Genomic DNA, 6,098 nt, shown 5'->3' with positions numbered 1-6,098 from the left:
TGATAAAAACCGCCAAATATCCGCTATGCGATTAAGTACAGCTATGAAATGTTTGGCGTGGTTGTGCCGCGCCGTTCGGAAATTATTCAGCGAGTCGGTTAGGTGCTTTTATCGCAACTGTAATCAATGGGCAAATATGCTCTGTCATTACTGTTTCATGGGCGAACTTAAAATGTTTAGAATGGGGCGTCCAAGGCACATTGTAGCTGTTAGAGTAGGTATACATGAAATGCCACCCAGCAAAACTTTGCCAAGGTACACACGTTTGTACAATGATACATGATGTGGCCAATGGGTCTGCATAATAGTGCGTTCTGCGCTGAGAAGATGCCACGAAGCTGGGATTAACTTTTTTCGCCGACATGGGGCAACGGACGTCATTCCACGTTAGGAGGATGATAGCCGCTCGATCATTTTTTTCCAGACAATGACCGCGGGGCCAAAGCTAAATTTTCAGAAATTTGTGCGCTTCGAACCCCGCCTCTATTCCGGCTCCACGTGCCCCCATGTCTCACGGCGATACAGCGCAACACACATGAGGAATTTTTAAGGAAATTCTCATTTACGAGAGCGCCAGTTATGAAGTGCATTATTTTTAACCCAATGTTTATTCCAGAGAGGTTTCTACGACATCGTTCCTCCTATCAAAAATTGGTGACGCCGCCCTCGCGCATGACGTCACAATATCCGCCGAATCGAGTCACTCTACTTGGGTGGATTTGGGGTGCACACACCACGCTCGGCTTTGGGTGCAGTATGAGCTTTAAGGCACCTGTGCACCTCACAAATCATTTGGTTCAGATCTTTAACGCATTTATCCCACAGATTCTTCTAACTCCGGAAACGCCACCGGCACCCTCTGCCTAACACCCAATTTGTAACCAAACGGAAATGGTACAAGTAGAGCAGTATGCACCGCATACAAGAATGCTGATTAAGCCAAGACCCACGGCCATTTTTCGTCAAATCCATTTGGAGGAATCCATGGGAATCTGCCGATATCTTTCTCGCACACCGACCGGCCGCGCCCAGTGATGTTGAGCCTGAGGATCGTCTTTGGTCCTTCGCGTGCTGGCGAATGACTTCAGGAATCTGCGTGCTCTTCACGCTATGAAACACACACCTACTCAAAAATCCCATGTCGGAGAGATGTCGTGCACGGCACTGGGAAATATCGTGCAGTCCCGTACGCGCCGCCGTCGCGTCTGCTAGACTCAGGATTGTAATCGGATATTCGGAAGCTCGTTGAGCCCCTCGCCCGCCCCCCCCCCCCCCCCCCGACTGGAGAAGACGGTCCCCACCGAGGCCATCTGGTCGGTACCAGCGCTGGGGATGAGCAAGCACCAAACACCTGCTGCACCGCTGACCGGTCTCTGATGGAGCGCTGGTGCTGACCTGCCATATATTGGGCACCGTTTAATGGATCAGGCTCCATTTACAATGACGACATTATTACAAACCAGACCGCGAGCCCGGGACTTGGGGTCAACGAAATCAAGCTCTTTTGGCTTAAGCGGACCGTCCAAGACCAGCCAGTTAAGCTTTTCACGAGCTCATAATCCTTGCAACACCTGATCACAGCCGTTGGCAAAAATTGGCACAATCAATGGAAATGCGTGCTGTAGCATCACCAAGGCATTCAGTTGCTAACTGTTTCATCAGGTAGCATTGCTTGTATCATTCCGAAGCCTGCACAAATTTACCCCTCGCGGCATTTTATCACCATGGTAAATTCACTATGATTCAGTTGCAGAACACGTGTGGAGATGAAGTGCACAATTCTACTCGACCAAGCGTCACACCGACACGAGACAAATAGTCTGACCCAAGAAAAGACGGACAAACGCATTGGCATGTCACGCGCAAGCTGTCATGTACTGTCATGTCATGCATCGTGCTCCAACCGCGCACCCTCCACTTTGGGGGCGTTTTGATAAACCGATATCAGATGATGGCGACCGGAAAGGATGCAGGCGTGTAACCAATGGTTTGGCGTGCACGTTTAAGCCAAGGTACAGGCTACGAATTACTTATCGATTTCAAAACTGTCCAGCACAGGCGCGCCAGTGATCGGCCAGAAAGGAAGCAATGTCAACTGTTTCCAAACATATCTCAATTAATATTCATCGGCCTAAATTGAGAGCGGCTCGGCCACATAATTACGATCGCATTTGGGCCATATTATTGTGACTTACATCGACCAAAAGGGTCGAGTCCGGGGAAGTTGCGGGAATCTTTCGGGAGAGTCCAGGAGAGACGCTTGAGGATGGAGTCTCCCAGCGAGTCCCGAGGAGGAAGGAGCGCGGAGAAGTGGTGATGACAGCCGGACGGCGACATCTGGCTTGGCGGACGACGGGACACCGGCAGTAACATGCATGTGTGAGTCCACAGCCTATTGCCCCGATCCTTACCGGGCCATGGGCGGCTGGTGCTCCCAGATCACTTGACTTCTCCTTACCGGGCGGGCGCGGGCCACGGCCACCTGTTCCCTCCCGTGTAGTTAAAGAGGAAGAGGCACTGGCCACGCGATCCTGCCGGACGGGCAATGTGTCTCGGTCCCACTCCCGTAATTCAGGAAGGGAGGAGTGTGGCGTGACGTGTCACGTGGTTTGTCTATGTCTCGGTGATTTTTATACAAAATACAGGTAGCGGTCTGCGTTTTAAATGCTTAAGTGTGAAAGCGAGGCTGAAGTGATTCGGTCTGGGGGCAACAGGACACTCTCGCCCGGCGTGTTTGGGCATGGTGACAAGGGGTGAAAAAGTGCCTTTCCTGCCACCGAAAAAAAAATTGGAACCGTCTGAATTGCCACCTAGGGGCAAATTATTCACAAACCGTTGCAATGTACCCCTAGATGCAATAAACCACAACAAGCAGACAAATTAAATGCAGCGTGCCTTAACCATCAAGCCGGACCGACAAGTTAACATGATAATTTTAAGGAGGGCTTAAACGTAGCTTTATTCAATGCTTAAAAAGTGATACCTAAATTTATGTTAGCTTAACGAGAACTCACGCTGACGAGGCAATTATCGTGCAAAGGCGCTGGATAAAGGTGGCGGGTGGGGGGGGGGGGGGCGGCATCGGTGTGTGAGCCAAGGATACGCAGGCTGACGTGGCCGCCGGCGTTCTGTAGGCGCCGGCTCTTATTGTAATAGCGTTAAAAACCACTGCCCATCTAGGAGAATTGTTGTTTGTGGATACCTGAGCTGAAATCCCAGAACTAACGGAGGATGTTGGAGCGACACATGCCAAAGATTCATCCGGGGTTCTGCCGCTGCTGGAGCAACAGCGGCTTTGAGGTAAGAGAGTGTAAGTGTAAGAAAGCGCGTAAGACAGGTGATATTCAGCCTTTAAATTGCATGTATTATCACTCCGAGAAGGCCATAAATGTATGTCACAGAAGGCATTTTCTCGGAAAGTGTAACATGTAATGATAGTAGTGTCATAATGGCCTCCATGACCTCACGCTTTTTACGTTTTGTGTGTGAACAAATTGCAGCCGTATTGTCTCGTGTTCTTGTGTCATGAGTCGTCTCCTATGGCATAGCTTTGAGGGATTCTCGGAGGACCTGTGTTCTTGTGTCATGTGTCGTTTTGTATCATATAGTTTTGAGAGATGCCCAGGGATCTTGTGTGAATTAGCTCGGGGATGTCCGGGAGCGTTTCTTAGCAACGTTTACCGGAACCAGTGATTCTTGTGTGGGGTTAAAATGGCATATATTGTATTAGCTTCAACCCCAGAATACACCCGGACGATTCATGTTTATTGCAGAACGCTCAGGAGTACATGGCCTGGACGGGCCATTACAGAAAGCATGGTGGTAAAATGTAGGTGACGTGGCTTATGGCCTGTTACGGAATTACTTCATAACCGGGCACGCCAGGATGGTGGAATCTGGTTTGGAATGCTTCCTGCTTAGTTGGAACCGTGGTCTCAGCGCTAGGCTTTCCAAACATCCAAAGTGTTTGCATTTTGGTTTTGTTTGTGCGGCAGCGAAAACTACGCGATGGCAAAGCCGCAGACGGTGGCTGAACATCCCGGACAAACTCAGATGTGGTTTTCCTACTGCTACGTTGAGGTCAACGTCAGACTTAGTACCTGCCTACTTTTTAAGGACTTGAACATCAGGAAACAATGATTTTTGGGTGAGTGCTTAAACTAAGCGGTGGTTGTTGCGAGTACTTGCTGTTCCATCTGATTATCAGATCGAGAAACTTGGTTTAACACCCTTAACCACGCACGGCTTTACCACGCACTAGGATATTGTCGATTCCATTGAAGTACATGACAAGATGCTTAAAACAAAGCAATGCTGTATCAACCCAGGCATGCACGATAATCAAAAACAAATTGCCAGGTAGGCACATGTGCACGCACTTGTCATGCGAACTTCAACTCAGAGCGTTATCTAGTTCGGAAATCGATTCACGCCGGATACCGGAGGCTATGCTGGCCAGAGACAGGCGATTCCAGGAAAGAACCACGCAGTACGAGGACAGTTGGTGCGTGACGGAAAGGCGGAACACCGGGGACTGCAGCGCGCCCGCCACCAACACCCAGGTGACACGCTGAGAGGCGGCATTACGTTCGGTCAGAAGAGGCCGGACTGCCCCTTGAGCCCGCGGGTCGTTTAGAGACTCGTGGACGCCAGTGTGACTAGGTTTCAGATTCGGTGCCACATCATGCGCAGCCCCGCCCCGCCATGCCATGTCCCGCCCAGCCTCGCCACTACCCACCATTACACGCCATTTCCAGACACGCTACTACCCGCTAGGCCACAGCACACCACACAACACCACACCTCACCACTCGATGCCACGACCCATCCTTCCCGCCATGCCACGCCACGCTGCGTCACGCCCCGACCCGGCCCGTCACTACCTGCCCCGCCACACCACGGCACCACCCGCCCAGCGACACACCACGGCACCACCCGCCCGGCGCCACACCACCCCGCCGCGCCCTGTAACGCCACGCCCCGACCCGGCCCGCCACTACCTGCCCCGCCACACCACGGCACCACCCGCCCCAGCGACACACCACCCCGCCCCGCCCTGCACCGTCACGCCACGACCCGGCACGACACGTCCCGTGCCGCAGTGAGACGCCCAGTCAGCAGCCCAGTATTGCAAAATATCTACGTTTTTCCTGTCAGCATTTACCAGGACCAAATTCAGACGTGATCCTTTTGTATTACGCTATTTTGCCGCTCGCCAATAGCACATAGAGATGCTTTGCTGGGTCGCTATTTTGCGGTCCGCCATTTTGCCGTTCGACACCTAGGCACGTAGACTTCATCAATATCGCCATTTGGCAGTTCGCCATGCAGCTTATGGGCGTTCTGTCATGGAAATTTTTACATTTCGCCCTTTTGCAGTTCGCCCTTCAGCCGTTTCTACTTTTTGTCTTGGGACCGATGATGACACCACATTATAGTACAGTTCATAACGGTTAAATTGCCGGCAAAGGGCTCAGCACGCCGCCACGTCAAGTAAGAAAGCACGCAACACGCTGTCGTCCGCACAGACTCAGGGTCCTGGGACGCATGCGACGAAAGCCATCCTGTTACCATGACGGCGGGCGCCCGAAACAGCCCGCCGAACCTGTGACGGGCGGTCTGGATAGCTTCCATACCCGATTGCATGCCTCTGCAAGCCTGAGCAAGCTGACCTTTTGCCAGAGCGACACAAATGTTGATCACTTACTTGCAGATGTCCCTGGGGTGACATACCATAAGCCTGTTTAAGCTGTCTCAGCCATACAGCTCCCCTCAATTGCAGAAAACCCACTCTGGTTTGAGCTACAGAATTCAGTGAAACGAAATCTCACCTCCCGCAAGTTCTTCGCCCGCGTCATCTGCCGCTGCTAAGCCTGACAACCACGGCCACTGCCCCTGCCGTTTGAGAGACACCGGTTTCTTTCGGAATGCAGCCTCGTGCATGACCCTCAGTCTATTCAAACTTAACAACACACCAGTGTATATAACCACAAACATTTCTACCGGCTATTAATGTACTTTATTTGTTAAGCTTTCTTACGGCATTGGACGCTGTACACGGAGAGTGGATGTGCTCAACCCAGCGTTGAGTGGTAAAA

Source organism: Pollicipes pollicipes, unplaced genomic scaffold (assembly GCF_011947565.3).
Source record: "Pollicipes pollicipes isolate AB1234 unplaced genomic scaffold, Ppol_2.1 Scaffold_5724;HRSCAF=6776_pilon_pilon_pilon, whole genome shotgun sequence".
NCBI classification, from domain to species: Eukaryota; Metazoa; Arthropoda; class Thecostraca; order Pollicipedomorpha; family Pollicipedidae; genus Pollicipes; species Pollicipes pollicipes.
Note: the sequence above shows the minus strand (reverse complement) of the source record.